Source organism: Odocoileus virginianus, chromosome 6 (genome assembly GCF_023699985.2).
Source record: "Odocoileus virginianus isolate 20LAN1187 ecotype Illinois chromosome 6, Ovbor_1.2, whole genome shotgun sequence".
Lineage (NCBI taxonomy): Eukaryota > Metazoa > Chordata > Mammalia > Artiodactyla > Cervidae > Odocoileus > Odocoileus virginianus.
Window position 1 is genome coordinate 40,642,175 of NC_069679.1, and position 19,342 is coordinate 40,661,516.

A 19,342-nucleotide genomic window follows, 5' to 3' on the forward strand; every position below is an offset into this window, starting at 1 on the left:
CCCAAGCTGCATATACCCTTATAACAAAACAATGTAAGAAAAGATGACATTTTTGTGATTCAAAATTTCACAGCTCATGCAAGTGGTGTTTATTTTTTCCTGCAAATTACAATCTGCATTGACATTATTAAGGAAATCACATGGACCCAGCAGAAAATGAAGAATCCAATTGATTATTTTTATTGCTGTAGAAGTCTTGTAGGCGGGCTGGGCAAAGACCCAATTTCATTTGCTTGTAATATTGCAAACGCTGCTAATTGCCTGTCTTTAGTAAAGGATAGAGACAAAGGAACAATCAAAGGTATTTATTAGAATTGTTTGGATAAGTTAGCTTCACATTTCAGTGGGCTTCATCTCAGTGCAGAACACCCAAACTCCACGTGTTAATAAATGAGAGTCAAGACAGCACCTTTTGCACTGTTTGTACAGTTGTTTCTAGCAATGCTGTAAAGTACCATTGAATTGATTATTTTCAGGCTGACTTTTTTCCTGCAGAACTTGAACTATCAGTGCATTGCCATTCAATCCAATTTAGTAGTTATGACAGTTGGAATAACTACATTGCATCTTAATGTATGTGTCTCATGCATAAATCACATTGTTTGCCAAGCAATAATGAACAGAGAAGCTGCTAGGAGACTGGAAATCAGTGCTCAAGAGATAACTGGGTCTTATAGATTGGAAGGTGGAAATTCACTGAACATCTGAGAGTCCAGTAAACTCTGGCTTCATCTCTGGGACATAGAGCCCATCAGAATGTAGGTTATTTTGGTGCTTAAAAGATCTTCATTGACATGACATCCTTTCAATGTTTATAAAAGTTGCTTTAGCTTTCCAGTTTGATGCACATTTTCTTATTCATTCGTTCATTTCTGAGAGCTCTACTGTTGGAGGTCTGAAGAATCATGCATTGTCTTTGCCCACTGAGCAATAACCCTGTAAAGGCTACCAAACAAATGCATACTAATTCTAGTAGTGCAGGGTAGAAGTGGTCTGTGGTCTGAAAGCTTTGTTCTTGGGAGAGATGGCAGGTGATAGGTTTAGAACCATACTCTGAGGTCAGTTCTTACCAACTATATGATCTTGGGCAGTTTGCATAACCTCTCTAGGTCCTAGTTTTTTCATCTATGAAATGGAGATAAACCACAGCCATGATGGGGTTGTTAGAGGAGTAAAGTACCTGATACTCAGCTCAGGAAATGCAAGCTTTTATAATTACTGTTTATTCTTAGATTTTAGGTATCAATGACCCAAACTTGACAGCAAGGCAGGTGGTGGTGGTGGTTATCAGGGAGGACTTTGTGATGGGTGAGCCTTGGGTAAGCTGAGTTGTGTGGAGGAGATGGGCCTTTTGCAGGCAGGAGCTGAAAACCAGAGCCTGGGCAGGTGGATAGGGTTTGGGTACAGGGTGTGGTCCCTCTGACATGAGTGGGAGAAGTGAAAGGAGATTGGAGAAGTAGGTGGCTCGTCATGGAGGGATTCGTGGATCTCTGCAAACTGGCAGTTGTTCAAATTTTCCCCAAGAACCAGGCCAGTCCTCATAAGCTCAGGGGAAGTGAAAATCTATTGCTTGAGGCCTGGCTTCCCTGGAGATCTAGTATCTTATTCCCAAAATGAAATTCAATCACTGCTTCCCTGGGAAAATCCACAAATTAAGGCAAGGCAGAAAACACAGGCATTTTTTAACTTCTGCATCATCCATCTCTGAGACTCTGTGGGAACTTCCAACAGGGGCAGTCAGGGTAGACATAAGTCTTCTACAAGCTTAAAGGGGACTCATTACCAATGATTGTCAAACCTTTTATTTTGCTCATTGTGAAGTTTTGTGCCCTTTAAGATGATATAGAGAATATTTTCCCCAAATTAATAGATTTCAAAAGCCTGTAAAATGTCTGTGGGCCCCACTCTCATCTCCTCTCTCTCAGCCCTTTCCCACTCTGTCCCCAAGGGCTGATCCATGTGGATGAGCTGCTAAGTGGGATTTCTGGAAACTTGGGGCCTAGCCTCTGAATTAAGGTGGTTGTCTCAGCCCTGCTTCCTTCTTTCACTTCTTTCTTCAGCTATCATGGGGCTCATGGGGCCTCAGAAGCACTTTACCCCATCCTAAGATACATCTTGGCAGAGGAAATCCAAGGCAGGTTTTGTTTTAGAAGATCAGAGATGGCAGATTTCTCTTTCTTCCCTGAAAGAAACTGTACAGACAACCTTCTGGCTTCCTTATCCAGTGCCTGTGACTTCAGCTGAAGGGAAAATATCTTTAAAGGGAAAATGGAACCTCCTTGGTGGTACAGTGGATGAGAGTCTGTCTGCCAATACAGGGCATATGGGTTCGATCCCCAGTCTGGAAAGATTCCACATGCCAAGGAGCAACTAAAGCCCATGTGCCACAACTACTGAGCTCACACACTGCAACTACTGAAGCTTGTGTACCTAGATCTCGTGGTCTGCAACAAGAGAAGCCACCACAGTGAGAAGCACATGCCCCGCAACGAAGAGTAGCCCCCACTGGCTCCAATTAGAGAAAGCCGTGTGCAGCAACGAAGACCCAGTGCAACTAGAATATAACTAACTAAATAAATTGATAATAATAATAATTAAAAAGGAAAACCTAAAGGAGCTTGGTGGGATGCTCTCAGTCAGAGCTCGACAAACACTGGCTGATGGGGAGCCCAGCCACCCTGGTGCAGGACTGACTATACTGAGACATCGCTGCTCTTGATCGACATGAGTCAGAATGAGCCTGATTATCGGTGGACTGCAGGCAGAACCCTGGGCGCGATGCAAGCCAACAGAAACAGAGGCTATGTAGTTCAAGGCCAAATGAACTTTGAGTCAACTGTTACCAGGCAGCAATTATAGACCATTTGATAGCCTCCCAAACTGGGGACACGTGCCATCCATTTGATTCTGACCCAGCCCTGTGAGGAAGGAGGTCTTTGCCTTGTTTCATGGGTAAGGAAGTGAGGCTCAGAGAGGCTTGTCCAGAATGCCACAGAGTTAGCATCTGGCAGAACTGGTGCTTCAGAGGGTCTAACGGCTAACCCCATGCTCCTTTCCTGGCACCACACCACTGTCATTTGTTATGCAGCCAGCAGAATGGGGCCCAGGCCAGCCTATGGACTGACCCCTGTGTGTTCTATTCTTAGTGTGAATCACTGTACTGGTTGGGGCCTCAGTTTACCCAGCTGCATGAAGAGGGGGCTGACTCCAATTTATTGCCAGCCCAGAAGGAAGGTATAACTACTTGGCACACAAAGAAGAAATCAAGAGGAACCAGTCTACATCGCTTCCTGGGGCTGTGTCTCTTGGAGGATGATACGCGAAATGCGAGATTAGAATAAATAGGATGAAAAAGGAAGCCTCCCAGTACCCTGTGTCTCCCCTGGACAGTTCATAGGCTCTGCTCCGAGGGAACCTGTCCTGCTATCTTCCCAAATGAGCCCTAGGGGCTGGCTGCCTCTCAGCTGTACCAGAGACTCGGAGAACTTGGGTGCCAGAGCAGATGGACCTGGGCCCAAGACTCAGGGTGTTCATCTGTGAAATGGGGACATATAAGAATACCATCCGGCTAGGGTTGTTGTGAGAGGCGAGACAACGCATGGACCATGCTTGGCACTCCGTCTGGCATAAGGAGTGTCCTCTGGACTTCCCTGATGGTCCAGCGGTTAAGAATCTGCCTGCCAATGCAGGGCACATGGGCTCAATCCCTGGTCTGGGAAGATTTCACCTGCCAAGGGGCAACTAAGCCCGTATGCCACAACTACTGAGCCCACACTCTAGAGCCCATGAGCCGCAACTTCTGAGCCCATATGCCCTAAAGCCTGTGCTCCTCAACAAGAGAAGCCACTGTAATGAGAAACCTGGGAACCACAACAAAGAGTAGCCCCCTACTCACCGCAACAAGAGAAAGCCTGTGCTTAGCGACCAAGACCCAGGCAGCAAACAAACACACAAATAATTTTTAAAAATTAAAAGAAGTGTCCACTAAATGATATGTCACATTTATTGCTAACATTTGGTCAATGTTCACTCTGTGTCAGGCACTGTGCTAACCACTTTCTAGAAATTAAGTCACTCAATCCTATTAAACAGCATAATACAGGTAAAGAGCTTCACCTAGTTCCTGGCATAAGGAAAGTGCTTACAGTGGCACCTGTTGTTAACCTAAGGTTTTGCACAGGTAAACCTGCCCAGGTCTGGGCCTCGTCCTGGGCTGTCTGTTTCATGGGGACGGAATGTCATGACCTCGCTCATGTGTCCTTCAGTGTCTCCCTTTGTTGTATCCATTTATCGCTCAAGGCCGAGCACAGAGGCCACCTCCTCACAGTTTTGTGGTTTCCTGGTGGAGACAGACAAGTAAATCAGCAGTTGCAATGGAGTTCCAGAGTGCCTCAGCTGGGGTGAGTGTGAAGCTGTGGTCGTAGGAAACAGGAAGGGGACAGTCACCTCTGATGTGAGGGCAGAAAGGACAGGGAAGAGGTGATGGACAGAAGACATTGGAATTGGTCTTGAAGGAAGAGCAAGGGTATGTCGGGCAGAGGAGAGGAAAGAGGACGTATTCAGGAAGCTGTGGGTCACTGGAGAGGGTCGGCGAGCAGGCAGGGGGAGCGGGTGGAGGGCCATGGTGACCAGGCTCAGCTGCATTTTCTCTGGAGGCTGTGAGGAGCTGTTATTTTAAGCTGGAAAGAAACTGTGATTAACTCTGCCTCTTTAAACATCACTGGGATTGCAGAGAAAGGTTGGATGGGAGAGTGGGACTGCTGGGGGCCTAGAGCAGGAGTGCAGGGCGGGGGGTTCAGGGTGTGGCGGGCACAGGAGTCAGGGAGTGCAGGGCAGGCAGGCCTGTGAGACCTGTGGTGGAATGAGGGTCGGTGGGCTTCATGACCGGCCGGATGTGGAGAAGGGAGAGAGAGCCACCTAAGGTGACTTCAGTGCTCTGACTTGGGAAGGTCTGACAAGGGAGGGTTGAGAAGGGGCTGTGTGAGGGGGCATCTGAGAAACCATTTGTTCCCTCAGCATGGGCAGTTTGGTGCACACATGGGAGCCTCTCTGCTTTGGCCCTTGGGCAGAGGTCCTGAGTCCATGGGGACCTGGACACCCAGCAGCCAGCTCCAGCTGCCCCAGCCTGGGAGTGGTTCGTGTCTTTGACAGGGTGAGGACTGTGACACAGAGGGGAATGGAGGGGCCTGAGGATGTTTAGCTTGGGTTGAGGGACTGAAGAAGCCATTACCCTCACCCTGACCCTTCATGTCTTCATGGAGAAGACACAGCTCTTTGTGCTCCTGAACACCAAGCTCCGATATGTGAGAGAGAGCCCAGAGATGCTCGATCTGGGCTCAGCATAAAGGAGACTTGTTTCTCTCTCTACAAGATGGTGACAAATTGCCTATGTCAAGAGAAATGCGTGGAAAGTGCTCTTTCCTGCTCCCAGCACAGAGGATGTGCTCCCTAGTAGTCAGGAGGTGCCTGGAAGAACTGTCCTACCTCTCCCTCCTGAGGTTCCCGAGCTCCCTGCCCCTGTCCCTGGAGCTCTCAGTGGAGGAGGGGTGGTTGCCTCACACTGGATGTAGAAGGGCTTCAGATCAAGGGTTACCCTCCCACTCCAAGACTACACCACTTTTGGGTGAGGAGATGGGTCTGGTATGGCTGCAACACGGTTTTATCTGACAGTGAGTCCAAAGGGGGACAGCTTTCCTTTTGCCCAGATTTGCTTCAGTGTGAAACAAGATGCATGCATGTGTGTTCAGTCACTTCAGTCCTGTCCGCCTCCTTGTGACCCCATGGACTGTGCAGTCCTCCAGGCTCCTCTGTCCATGGGATTCTCCAGGCACAAATACTAGAGTGGGTTGCCATGCCTTCCTCCAGGGGATCTTTCTGACCCCGGGATGGAACCCATGTCTACTGCATCTCCTGCATTGCAGGCAGATTCCTTACTGCTGAGCCAGTGGGGAAGCTGGTTAGACAAGATAGAGACTGTCAAATGGCCATAGTCAGGCCAACCTGACTGGTCTAGGTTGGAGATAATCAGGACCCTTGATCCTTTGGGAGGCAGCATGGTACACTGGAATGCGCAAGAGATTTGGGGTCAGGGAACCTGGCATGAAAGCCCGTCTTTGTCCCTTGTGAGCTCCGTGGCCTTGGACAAGTCACCTAACCTCTAAGACTCACATTCCTCCTCCTCTGTGCTGTTTCAAGGAGGGCAAGAGATGATGTAGGCAAAGCCCCTCACTGCACCTGGCATACAGTAAGGACACAGGAAACTATCACCACATTCATAGCTGAACCAGCTAATGTGAGAAAAATATTAACTGGAACAGTTTCTTCTCCTCCCACCTCCCGGCTGCATCGTCACATGCTGTCCCCAGACATTTCCCCTGGAGTTTTGTCTGTGGCTTGTCATTTTGTCTGCTTGCCTTTCATCCTCCTGAAGTCTTGCTAATCGCACAGGAAGTGGGTGGGTAATGTGCTTCTCTGTTGTTCCACTGGCCTCCCAGTGAGTCGTACTGTTTTGCTTTCCTCACCACGGGGGCTTCTCACACCCTCTAATGACTGTTTTCCCTTCAGAAATGGCATATTTTTAGACAAAAGCATTTCCTGTGGTTCATCTCTGACTTGCTGGCAGATCTCTGATTTCTCATCAGTTTTTTCTCTCTCTCTCTGGTCACATAAAACCCACTTCAGGAGCATGTGTGCAGGAAATGCAGGAACCGCATGCTCCCAGCAGCCTTCTCTGCTCTGAACTGATACCCAGCACTCAGGGGCTGGGGCCCTAGGCCAGGGCTGGGTTGTTCTTGGTTGAGGCTTGGGGTCTGAGTACTTGGGACTTCGGTGGGTACTTTTTTTAGCTGCTGCCCTGTCCCTCCAGCTGGTTGTCCAGCTCCCCTGTGCCAGTGTTGGAGAGTTGGAGGGTGGTGGTTGTTTCAAAATTACCAGAAACACTCACCCTTCTTTGTTGTTGTTTGTTGTTCAATCACTTAGTCGTGTCCAACTCTTTGTGACCCCATGGACAGCAGCACGCCAAGCTTCCCTGTCCTTCACCATCTTCTGGAGCTTGCTCACACTCATGTCCGTTGAGTCGATGATGCCATCCAACCATATCCCCCTCTGTTGCTGCCTTCTCCTCCTGCCCTCAATCTTTCCCCCAGCATCAAGGCCTTTTCCAATGAGTCAGCTCTTCGCATCAGGTAGCCAAAGTGTCAGCATCAGTCCTTCTGATGAATACTCAGAGTTGATTTCCTTTAGGATTGACTGGTTTGATACCCTTGCCATCCAAGTTACTCTCAAGAGTCTTCTCTAGCACCACAGTTTAAGAGCATCAATTCTTGGCACTCAGCCTTCTTTATGGTCCAACTCTCACATCTGTATGTGACTACTGAAAAACCCATAGCTTTTACTATATAAACCTTTGTTGGAAAAATGATGTTTCTGCTTTTTCTTAGTCAAACTCAAATTGAAATGACCCCCTTCCCCTTTTATTAACAACACAGACATACATGGGTTTGAATCCTGGCTTCTTCATTGACTAGCTTGGTGAGTGACTTAAATACTCTAAGCTTCAGTTCCTTTATTTAGAAAATGAGGATAATATTAGCAAATCTCACAGGGCCATTGTAAAGATTATACGCAACACAGTGTGTAGGGAAAATACTTAGCAGCTGTACCTGGCACTTAGTTGCTCTTATTATGTCTAAGTGAGTATAATGATTTAATTATAATTACATTGTAAACTTAAAACATTTATAGTTTTATAATTTAATATTAACTTGTAATGATTTATATATGTGCTTTATTCCCCTCTTAGACTATGAGCCCCTTGAAGGAAGAAGCTAGATATTCTTCAACTGTGAATGCAAAATAAGTATCCAGCAAATGTCTGAGGGGCTGAGGAGGGTAGCCCAACAGCTTTAGGAGCCCAGAGATCTTAAGTGTTGCTGTTGTTGTTCAGTTACTAAGTCAGGTCTGACTCTTTGGGACCTCATGGACTGCAGTATGCCAGGCTCCTCTGTCCTCCACTATCTCCTGGAGTTTGCTCAGATTCATGTCCATTGAGTCAGTGGTGCTATCTAACCATCTCATCCTCTGCTGCCCCCTTCTCTTCCTGCTCTCAATCTTTCTCAGCATCAGGGTCTTTTCCAGTGAGTTGGCTCTTCGAATCAGATGACCAAAGTATTGGAGCTTCAGCTTTGGCATCAGTCCTTCCAATGAATATTCAGGGTTGATTTTCTTTAGGATTGACTGGTTTGATTTCTCTGCAGTCCAAGGGACTCTCCAGAGTCTTCTCCAGCACCACAGTTCAAAAGCATCAATTCTTGGTGCTCAGCCTTCCTGTGGTCCAACTCTCACATCTGTACATGACTATTGGAAAAACCATACCTTTGACTATACTGACCTTTATCAGCAAAGTGATGTGTCTGCTTTTTAATATGCTGTCTAGGTTTGCCCTAGCTTTCCTTCCAAGGAGCAAGTGTCTTTTAATTTCATGGCTGTGGTCACCATCCGCAGTGATTTTGGAGCCCAAGAAAATAAAATCTGTCACTGCTTCCTCTTTTTCCATCCAGTGATGGGACTGGATACCATGATCTTAGTTTTTTGAATGCTGACCTTCAAGCCAGCTTTTTCATTTCCATCAAAACGCTCTTTAGTTCCTCTTCACTTTCTGTCATTAGAGTGGTATAGTCTGCATATCTGAGGTTGTTGATCTTTCTCCTGGCAATCTTGAGTCCAGCTTGTAATTCATCCAGCCTGGGGTTTCACATGATGTACTTTGCATATAAGTTAAATAAGCAGGGTGACAATATACAGCCTTGTTGTACTCCTTTCCCAATTTTGAATTGATCCATTGTTCAATGTAAGGTTCTAACTGTTGCTTTTTACCTGTGTACAGGTTTCTTGGGAGGCAGGTAACTTGGTCTGGTATTCCCATCTCTTTAAGAATTTCCCACCAGTTGTTGTGATTCACACAGTCAAAGGCTTTAGTGTAGTCAGTGAAGCAGAAGTAGATGTTTTCTGGAATTCTCTTGCTTTCTCCATGAAAAAGAGCTTAAGTGCATTGGGCAAATATGGAAAGTTCATAGTCTGTCAGGGATGCTGTGCAAGGCATAAAGGAAGCTAATGAGATGTACACAACTGGGCCCCTGCCACCAGGGAGCTTCAGTGGGGAGATGGGCAAGAGGCAGAAGGAGGGGAGCCCAAGGAGACTGAGGAGGGAAAGGGCCACAGGGAGAGAGTTACCAAGAAGGACAGGTAGGATTGGGTGAGGGAATGCGGAGGCTGGAGGCCCACCCTTAGGCAACCTGCCTTTCCTAAGCCTCTCTACACAATGAGGATTGGGTAGTCTTTCATTCTGTTTGGTTTGATTCATTCATTTAGTTGAACTTTTGAGGACTGACTCTAAATACTTCTTTAGTCACTGTTTAACCCACTACATCACTATGACATATGTGCGGCATTCAGATCATTTCTTTGCCCTTCTGTGACCATGACTGATATGGCTAATGGATTGTCAGTCATTCTTCTATACCACGCCTAGTATCATCTTACAATCCTCCATACCGCAGTCATCTCTGATGGAATGGAATTGGTACTTGAACTGAAAGCCATTTATATCTTTGGCCTAGACTCCTAGATCACTGGATATGTGCTGAGGCCTCTGTGCATTTCAAAAGTTTATGATTTTCTCCACAAAATGCTGCCATGCTTCAATTCTTTCTGGCTTTCTTTATGGAAGCCCATTTCTCCCCCCTTGCTTAGAAGACTAGAGAGGTGTTAGGTATTAGGAAATTGAAAGGCAAGCAGACAAAAGGATAAACCTCCACCTTTATCTACTTGTAGTTGGAATGTGTTAGATAGATCTTAAGTTTTGGCTTTGGATCATGAGGTTAAATGTGATTCTTTCTGTATTTTTGTTTTTTTTAATTTTACTTTTTTATAGAAAAAGTACATATTTTTCTTTTATTTAGCTCTACTGGGTCTTTGTTGCTGCGGGCAGTCTTTCTCTAGCTGCAGTGAATGGGCTTCTCACTGCAGTGGTGTATCTTGTTGCAGCATTCGGGCTCTAGGGCACACGGACTCGGTAGTTTGGTGCATGGGCTTAGTGACCCTACAGCATTTGGGATTGTCCCAGACCAAGGATTGAACCTGTGTCTCCTGCCTTGGCAGGTGGATTCTTAGCCACTGAACCACTAGGGAAGTCCATAAAAATGCATTTTATTTACTCAGACTTGGATCACTGTATACCCTTTTGTACCTTTTGAACAGTGAACCATGTGACTATATTGCCTAATAAAAATAAAGTCAATAAATTAAAACCTTGTCTTTGTGTTTGTACCTGTGAATACCCTTTATTCTTAAAAGTCAAAGAACATATTCCTTGAAGATACTGAGGAGGTGGAAAGTCATCTAGCATTTGGGAAAGATGTTTACTGAGAGGTGATCAAGATATGATACTGGGGTCTTTGATATATGCAGGATCCTTGTATGTAACTGGCATAAACTCCATTATTTGAGTGCTCTCAATCACTTTTGTGATTTAAAAAAGTCCAGATCAATTTAAAAGATAAAGTCTAGGTAAAGGTGAATTTATTCTGCAGCAAATGAAACTTAAAAAAATATTATTTGGCTGTGCTCAGTCTTAGTTGTGGCACGTGGGATCTTTTTTTCGTTGCGACATGCAGGATCTCTAGTTGCAGCAGGTGAATTCTGAATTGCGGCATGTGGGATCTCGTTCCCTGACCAGGCGTTGAACCTGGGCCCCCTGCATCGGAGACTTGGAGTCTTAGCCACTGGGAAGCCACTCCCCACCAGGGAAGTCCCAGCAAATGAAGTTTAAGCTTAGGCCCTCACTTACAAGGTGTCTTTTGTACTTTCATGTCTAATTTTATATTTGTAATTTTGTTTTCTTTTTCTTAAAATGAACCTTTTCTCCCTACCTCCAACAACCTGCGCTTTGGCCTCATATAGCCTGGCTCTGCTATGGGTAGAGAGAAGTTCTTCTCGTTGGTCTGTACAGTGTTCAATGTCACCAACTCCTTGACTCTCTTTGGGATGTGCTGGGAACGTAGTATCTGCCTTTTTCCCTGTTCTTTTTTTTTTGGTTTGTTTCTTCTCCAGAAGCCCTATTCATTAATAACTAGAATCCACTTCTATGATAATAACTAGAATTTTACCAGTGGGTGGGTCACTTCTATGGAGAGGCTCCTGTAAAGACTAGCATCTTTCTCTGCTCTTGGCTGTAAAGACGGAGGCCAGGGCTCCTGCAGTGAGTGATGCAACCCCAAGCTGCTCAGCCTCCTTATCTGAGCCAGGTAGGCAATAGGGCTGGCCCTTTTAGAAAGCAACTGATTTTCAATCCATAGAGTTTTGGAAGAGAAGGCCTTACTATAACCTTGGGCCCAAGCGAGATGCTCCCGTCCAATGAGAGGGTCAAAAAGACTTATACTATGCTCTTTGTAACCATGACTGTGTGTATGCTTGTGATGCTGGTTGGCCTGGAAATGAGCTTAGAATCCTTAATACTCCAACATGAGCATAAAACAATTTTCTCTGATCCTTTCTAAGTTACTAGAAGAAAAATAGGAACAATAGTGAGTCAATGCTTAATGTTTATCATACCTTGTCATGACCTTTTAGATCAAGCAGGACAGCCCTGGGTGTGGACAGGGGCAGCACAGCTGAGATATACTAAGTCAACACGTCTGTGTGAATTCTAGCAGCTGTGCAAATAAGTGGGTGCCAGGTGGAGGGCTTGAGCAGGCAGAGGAGCCAAGGTTCACGGGAAGGAAAGAAACCAATATAATGAAAGTGGATTGTAAAGCACACAAGCCTTAACGTGGCTCTAATGTCCCAAGCCCAGCACAGTTCCGTGGAGTCTGTACAGGGCAGCTCTTTTGCTGGGGTTCTCAATCTAAGCTGAACTCTAACTGCTCTGCAGTGGGCCTTTGTGTTATTTTAAAAGTTCCCTAAGTGATTCTAATGTTTGTCCAGACCTGAGAACCATAACACTGTTGAACATTGTCAGTAGGTATTAACCACAAATTCTTGGTGAGGATAATATCACAGAGCTGGATTGGGAATCATATTGGGACTTATGGACCACCCATCTCAGGAGTTAGATCAAGAGAAACATTATTATTCCAAAGCAGTGGTTCTCAAATTTGAGCGTGCATGGGTCCCCTGGAGGCCTTGCTAAAGCCTCTATTACTGAGCCTCATCCTGAGAGTTTCTTATTCATTAGGTCTGGGACCCCCAAACTGACACATCTGACATGTTCCCAGGTGATGCTGATGCGATGGGTCTGGGGACCACACTTTGGGAACCACTGTTGCAGAGGACACAGGTCTTGGCCCTGAGAGGTGTTGCTGGTGAAGTGGAAAGAGTGCGAGTCTAGGAAGTGGAGGACCTGGATCCAGTCCCGGCTTTGCCATGACTCGTGCACAGACTGTGGCCTCGGGTGAGCATCTGTCCTCTCTGAGCTCAGTGTTTTTGTCCATTATCTGGGGGTAAGATGAGCTATTTAACCTATCTTCAAGGTTTGAGTGGGATAATCAGTAATACATTTCATTTGGAATTTGCCAGGTACTGAACGTTCTCCAAGGATCACAATAAACTGTGGAAAATTCTGAAGGAGATGGGAATACCAGACCACCTGACCTGCCTCTTGAGAAACCTGTATGCAGGTCAGGAAGCAACAGTTAGAACGGGACATGGAACAACAGACTGGTTCCAAATAGGAAAAGGGGTACGTCAAGGCTGTATACTGTCACCCTGCTTATTTAACTTATATGCAGAGTACATCATGAGAAACACTGGGCTGGAAGAAGCACAAGCTGGAATTAAGATTGCCGGGAGAAATATCAGTAACTCAGATATGTAGATGACACCACCCTTATGGCAGAAAGTGAAGAGGAATTTAAAAGCCTCTTGATGAAAGTGAAAGAGGAGAGTAAAAAAGTTGGTTTAAAGCTTAACATTCAGAAAACTAAGATCATGGCATCTGGTCCCATCACCTCATGGGAAATAAATGGGGAGACGAGTAGAAACAGTGTCAGACTTTATTTTTTTGGGCTCCAAAATCACTGCAGATGGTGACTGCAGCCATGAAATTAAAAGATGCTTACTCCTTGGAAGGAAAGTTATGACCAACCTAGATAGCATATTAAAAAGCAGAGACATTACTTTGCCAACAAAGGTCCATCTGGTCAAGGCTATGGTTTTTCCAGTGGTCATGTATGGATGTAAGAGTTGGACTATAAAGAAAGCTGAGCGCTGAAAAATTGATGCTTTTGAACTGTGGTGTTGGAGAAGACTCTTGAGAGTCCCTTGGACTGCAAGGAGATCCAACCAGTCCATCCTGAAGGAGATAAGTCCTGGGTGTTCATTGGAAGGACTGATGTTGAAGCTGAAACTTCAATACTTTGGCCACCTCATGTGAAGAATTGATTCATTGGAAAAGACCCTGATGCTGGGAGGGATTGGGGGCAGGAAGAGAAGAGGACGACAGAGGATGAGATGGCTGAATGGCATCACTGACTCGATGGGCATGAGTTTGAATAAACTCTGGGAGTTTGTGATGGACAGGGAGGCCTGGCATGCTGCGATTCATGGCGTCGCAAAGAGTCAGACACGACTGAGCGACTGAACTGAACCGAACGTTCTCCATGCATGCTTTTGATTATTTTTCTCAACATTTCTATGAAGTAGGTCCTCTTATGCTTATAGGCTCAGAGAATGAAGTTTAGGCAGCTTTAGTACCTTGTTCGGAGCATTGAGTCAGAGGCTGTTCTGGCCAACCTTAGAGTTCAAGCTGTCAACCACTGAGCTATGTTTGACCCTCAGTTGGAAACCCTGTAAGCACTAAGACCTGCCAAGCAGTATCTAGCTGTGGTTTTTCTGAGTGGTGAGCAGGGCTTGATGTAAGGGATACCTGGTGGGCGAATCACTCTGCAACAGTGAGCAAACCCCAATTAATTCAAGTCTGGGCAGATCGGGAGGGGTTCCAAGAGAAAACACAAGCAAACACATCAATCACTCAGTAACTCTGTTTGAGAATGGGCCACTCAGTTAAGACGTAGGCATTAATTAGGGGGAAAAAAGGAGCAGAACAGACAGCCGGCAGGAAGACCAGAGGCCTCTGTAACAGGCTGACTGAAGCCCAGGAACGCTGCCTCCAGGAAACCTGGCAGCAGATCACAAAAGCTGGCACCAATTCATTAAGTCAAAGCAGCCATCTTGGGGAAAGGGCTTTTTGAAGCAAGAAAAAAATGCTTACGAGAGACATCAGGAAAAGTCATCCAGTGGGACCCAATATGTGCAAATCAGAAACCATGAGCTGAGGTGCTACTCAGGGGAGCTTGCAGAGATAAGGAGCCTATAATCAAAGGTTCTGCACCTCGAACCAGGAAGCCCTGGAGAGATGAGTGTCTTTGGGTCACTGGGAACAAGACCTCATGTTCAGGGCTGAGTGAGTGGGACAGGTGATCCCTTATCATTGCAGCTCTTAGATCCAGGGGTGACCTGGAAGCTGGATCCATGCTTCAAAGGTCTGCTAGATTTCTTTTTCTAGGCAAGCACTTGTTTGGGTAGAGGTACAATGAATGAAAAAAACAATTGATTATCAGAAAGAATTTGATACATTTCATGCTAAAGTTTATTAGAAGAAAATTTGTTCTAACTTTTACACATGGGCAGGAATGTTGTGTCATTTACACATGGAGATTTCCATGGACAGAGAAGCCTGGTGGGCTACAATCCATGGGGTTGCAGAGTAGGGCATTGAGCGACTAACACTCTGACTTTTCACAGGAATATTGTGTAACAAACTTGTTATTTAGTTGCTAAGTCATGTCCAACTCTCTGTGAACCCCTGGAGTGTAGCCCACCGGGCTCCTCTGTCCATGGGATTTCCCAGGCAAGAATACTGGAATGGGTTGCCATGTCCTTCTCCAGGGGGTCTTTCTGACCCAGGGATCGGATCTATGTCTCCTTCATTGCAGGCAGATTCTTTACCTTGGAACCACCAGGGAAACCTAAACTACTTTATGATAAAAAGGAAATGGGATTATGTGAGGGGTCTGATAAGGGAACAGATGCCTAAAAAGTGCTTTGAAATCTGTAACTGTTATTCATTGAAATAAAGGCATCACAAAAATTCAGATAATTTTCTGAACGAAGAGTTATGAAAAATGATCTTACTCAGTAATTGCAACAATTATAAGAGTTTTATTGATCTGGTAAAGAGAAGCAAGAATCCATATGCTTCTTAGGAGTTAAGATGCTCAGCCTCTGGTAATGATGAAATGGGGCCATGTGAATAGGCAGAAAAATAGATGACCTTTGATGTGGACAAGATCATGATGTGTTTAGCAGCAAGTAACCCGAACAACAGACGAACTGGTTGGCTCTGACCTAATGGGTACTGTAGGGGAGCAAAATTTTCCACCCCCAAAAGTCTGGCAGGCAGATTATTTTGAGCTGAAAACAATCAATGCCCAAAGACTCAGGAAGAAACTTGAACTTTCTCCCTAACTGCCTAAAAGAATTTAGATAGAGGACCTATTCCTGAAATAGAGCTAATGCCAGAGACCTGGCTAAGTGTGGTGGGGGAAACTCAGCAGGGCTTACAGACCAGAGTCCACTCCACCCATTGTCTCTGTGGTGGCCCAGCAAACATTTATTTACAAGACATTTGCTTTTCCATTTTCAAGTGAATTGCCTTCTTGTCCTTTGAAGTCCCAAACCACTAAACCCAACATACATTTTTGTCTTTGATTAAGGACAGTTTTTAAAGTGAGGACTTTAGCTATTTTGGTGAGTTGCTCTGTTTTCCTGGGTCTCTATCATGTACACATTATTAAACTTTCATTTGATTTTCTTCTGTTAATGTATCTCCTGTCAATTTAATTCTTAGACTAGCCAGAAGAACCTAAAAAGACAGGAAAATTTCTTTCTCCCTGACAGTATAAACCAGAGAAGAATTTTGGTCTTTGCAGCCTGTTTGTCTCCTCTGATGAGAGTCTGGTCAAGAGAGATAACAAAGTACTTAAAATAACTAGATCCTTAGAACTTAGGAGCTATGGCAATAATGTAGTTTATTGATTAATTTTATATGTGAGAAACTGAGGTCCAGAGAGCTAAGTGGCTAACCCCATAACTAATTAGAGAATGCATTGTATTTAAGATGGAAAACATTAGTCTTACCTTTCATGAAACTAAGGTATCTGATTAAGGCCACCTTAAAAAGTGTGGGAGATTTCTAGAACATTTTTAGTTTGATGAGATGGAAAGTTGACCAAATGCTCCTACAGAATGCCAGATTGCATTTCTGTAAAAAGACAAATCATTGGGACAGATAGATACCTCATGACTAGTATGATTTTCCAAATAATCTTATATAAGTGATTTCTAATAAATCACACAGACAGGACTTCACAGTGAAATCAGAAATGACTTTAAAACAAGCATAATGATGACAGCCCAAACATCTGTTGGTTTTGAGAGTAAATCTCCCAATTTTGGAACTGGCATTTAACCATCAGGAGATGGGGCTTGATAGAACTTCAGAGGATTTCTAGATAAACAACAGAACCTCTAACTCCTTGGCCCCTGTGTTAATTAGAAGCAACTGACATCAGGGCTATGGTTCTGTCTCTAGTTTCATGTGTACTTACATGTACCTGGTTTGACCACAAACACACACAAAGTAGATGACAGAGGACAGAGAGCTTGGTGCTCTAGGATGTGTTATCGGTGATGATTGCCCTCTGTGACTTAACTTCCCGCTTTAGACTCTCAACACTTGTCTGAATCTTCCTGCTGTAGCTGATTTCCCAGGCACATGAATGTCTGAATCAAGCTCTTCATTGGCTCCCTCCAGCTCACTGTATCATCTTTGAACTCCACCACTAAAGATCTGGACTCATACCTCAGCTCTGCTCTCAGTTGGACATTTGGTCTTTATCTCTTCTGTCAAACCCAGCCCCGCATTCGGTAATTTCCAATTATCTTTATTTATTCAATCACTTTAATTTCACATTTAAAACTTTCCCCATTTTCCTGTGGAATTTCACAGAACTCTTTCCAAATGTGGTTTTTAAAACCTTAACTCTTCATTAGGACTATGTAAGAGCAGGCTATGTCAGAAGCCAATGTGAAGACCATTGGAACAAATAAGTATCAATTGTGCGTGGGTACTAAGTTGTTTCAGTCATATCCAATTCTTTACAACCCTATAGACTGTAGTCTGCCAAACTCGTCTGTCCATGGGATTTTCCAGACAAGAATAGTAGAGTGGAGGAGCCATGTCCTCCTCCTGGAGATCCTCCTGACCCAGGGATCGAACCTATGTCTCTTATACCTTTTGCACTGGAGGTGAGTTCTTTACCACTGGTGCCACCTAGTCAATCAGTAAGCACATCCCGCTCCACAGGGCAAAGAGTTGAGGTTAGGGAGGCAGTGAAGTGAGGCAAGTTGACCTCTTCTGATGGGAAGGACAGGAGTGACATGGGCACATGGGGGCCATGTGTGACCAAGAATCTTCTGGTCTCTGAAGTGAAGAGATATAGAAACACCAAAGGTCCAGAGATGTGATAGGGCTGAAATAATAGGGCTTTTGTTTACTCTAGAGCAAAGCAGTAACAGTACTATTCTTTTAATTGCACTTTAAAGGTAAAGTACAAGAAAGACCCCACTGTTTTGATGCCTGGTGATGTCACTGAAAGTTCTAGGACCAACTCCAAGAAGATTGAAGGTGAGTTAGAAAATTGCATTCTGGGACTTCCTTGGTGGTCCACTGGTTACATGTATTTTCAAGATGGTGGAGAAGAAGGACATGCACTCATCTTCTGCTGTAACACCAAAATTGCAACTAGCTGCTGAAATCCATTGACAGGAGGATGTTGGAACCTACCAAAAAAAGATTCTGCATGTCCAAGGACAAAGGAGAGACAGCAGTGAGACCATAGGAGGGGCGCAGTCACATTCAAATCAAACCCCATACCCGCCAGAGACTCTGGGAGGTCACAAACACAACCGTGTGTGCACCAGGACCCAGGGCAAAAGAGCAATGACCCCACAGGAGACTGAGCCAGACCTGCCGGTGAGTGTCTGAGGGTCTCCTGTGGACGCATGGGTTAGTAATGTGAGGACAGGGGCATTGGCAGCAGCAGTCCTGGGAGGTGTGGCATATTGGCATAAGTCTTCTTGGAGGAGGTCATTATTAGCCCTACCATAAGAGCCTGTAGCATCACCGACTCAATGGACATGAGTTTGAGCAAAATCCCAGGAGACAGTGAAGGCCAAGGAAGCCTGGCCTGCTACAATCCATGGGGTCACAAATATGACTTAGAACCTGAGCAACAACCAGTGGTTAAGAATCCGCCTTCCAATGCAGAGGAAGTGGTTTGATGCCTGGTTGAGGAACTAAGATCCCACATGCCATGGGGCAGCTAAGCGCGTGTACCTCAACTCCTGAGCCTGAGCTCTAGAGCCCTTGAGCTGCAACTAGAGAAAAGCCCATGAGCTGCAATGAAGATCCCACATACTGCAACTAAGACCTAATACAGCCAAATAAATAAACAGATAAATGAATAAATATTAAAAAGAAAGAAAGAAAATTGCTTTACCGCTCAAACCTGAAAAGATCAAAGACTGGCTTCAGTTCAGTTCAGTCGCTCAGTCGTTTCCAACTCTTTGCGACCCCATGAATCGCAGCACGCCAGGCCTCCCTGTCCATCACAAACTCCCGGAGTTTACTCAAACTCATGCCCATCGAGTCGGTGATGCCATCCAGCCATCTCATCCTCTGTCATCCCCTTCTCCTCCTGCCCTCAATCCCTCCCAGCATCAGGGTCTTTTCCAATGAGTCAACTCTACGCATGAGGTGGCCAAAGTACTGGAGTTTCAGCTTTAGCTTCAGTCCTTCCAATGAACACCCAGGACTTATCTCCTTCAGGATGGACTGGTTGGATCTCCTTGCAGTCCAAGGGACTCTCAAGAGTCTTCTCCAACACCACAGTTCAAAAGCATCAATTTTTTGGTGCTCAGCTTTCTTCACAGTCCAAATCTTACATCCATACATGACCACTGGAAAAACCATAGCCTTGACCAGATGGACCTTTGTTGGCAAAGTAATGTCTCTGTTTTTTAATAATCTATCTAGGTTGGTCATAACTTTCCTTCCAAGGAGTAAGCATCTTTTAATTTCATGGCTGCAGTCACCATCTGCAGTGATTTTGGAGCCCAAAAAAATAAAGTCTGACACTGTTTCTACTGTCTCCCCATCTATTTCCCATGAGGTGATGGGACCAGATGCCATGATCTTAGTTTTCTAAATGTTGAGCTTTAAGCC

The 19,342-nt window shown here is 45.1% G+C and overlaps 1 protein-coding gene across 2 annotated transcripts in view; it reads right to left on the bottom strand.

Annotated features, from left to right (window-relative positions):
• The window catches only part of LIPC (lipase C, hepatic type), a 180,273-nt gene that overhangs the window by 121,548 nt on the left and 39,383 nt on the right, over window positions 1-19,342 (bottom strand). The gene's annotated exons all lie outside the window — the stretch shown is intronic.